Consider the following 1056-nt stretch of genomic DNA (forward strand, 5'->3'; position numbering starts at 1 on the left):
TATTTTTACTACAATGTTCAGCTTTATAAAAACATGTAACCTCCAATTTTTCAATATGAAAACTCAATATGTCAGTTTGATTTCAGTAAATATATAAATATTTTAGGTACATATTAATTTTAGTTTTCTTAAGTGTAGAAGTGAAGTGAAGTGAAGTCACTCAGTCATGTCCGACTCTTTGCAACCCCATGGACTGTAGCCTACCAGGCTCCTCTGTCCATGGGATTTTCCAGGCAATAGTACTGGAGTGGGTTGCCATTTCCTTCTCCAGGGGATCTTCCTGACCCAGGGATTGAACCTGGGTCTCCTGCATTGTAGGCAGATGCTTTACCATCTGAGCTACCAGGGAAGATAGTCTAAAAATGTTTACATTTACATGAAAAATTTGTAATTAAGTGAAAATAGCAAACATGCTGAAAACTCCTAAAATGCTTTCATTTTAGTAAAATAATGCTTATTTAACTTCCATAGATTCAACCAACAGGTTAGCTGTGTACTCAGGATCGGTAGTTATTGAATCTATGGAATGAGCAGCAATGAAGGTGTCTATTTCTATGCCATAATTTTCTTTTTTTTTTTTTCAATTTGAGATTAAATTTATTTGTTATTTTATTTTATTTTTTTAAAAATATAAATTTATTTATTTTAATTGGAGGTTAATTACTTTACAATATTGTATTGGTTTTGCCATACATCAACATGAATCCGCCACAGGTATACATGTGGGGATTTGTTCCCCATCCCAAACTCCCCTCCCTCCTCCCTCCCCATACCATCCCTCTGGGTCGTCCCAGTGTGCCAGCCTCAAGCAACCAGTATCATGCATCGAACCTGGCCGTAATTTTCTTAATGTATGAAATTACTCATGAAGTTAAATTCACTTTTTAATCGTGTTACTGACATAACACTGGTATTCCATATATGAGGTGAATTTGTTTTAATTACTACAAAACTCTATAGTCAGCTTTTCATGGATGTTTTACTTCCATAAATTTTACTTATTTTCATCCATTTTACTTATCAGTGATATGTTGGTATCTAAGTATCAGGTATTTA

The 1056-nt window shown here is 34.2% G+C and overlaps 1 non-coding gene across 1 annotated transcript; it reads right to left on the reverse strand.

The window, feature by feature from the left end:
* Positions 1–276: 276 nt before the first annotated feature.
* On the reverse strand, positions 277–349 carry TRNAC-ACA (transfer RNA cysteine (anticodon ACA)). Its single transcript has one exon. It is a non-coding gene; the product is annotated as a tRNA-Cys (tRNA).
* Between the last annotated feature and the right edge of the window lie 707 nt (positions 350–1056).

The sequence above is a fragment of the Bubalus kerabau genome, chromosome 21 (genome assembly GCF_029407905.1).
Source record: "Bubalus kerabau isolate K-KA32 ecotype Philippines breed swamp buffalo chromosome 21, PCC_UOA_SB_1v2, whole genome shotgun sequence".
Taxonomy (NCBI): domain Eukaryota; kingdom Metazoa; phylum Chordata; class Mammalia; order Artiodactyla; family Bovidae; genus Bubalus; species Bubalus kerabau.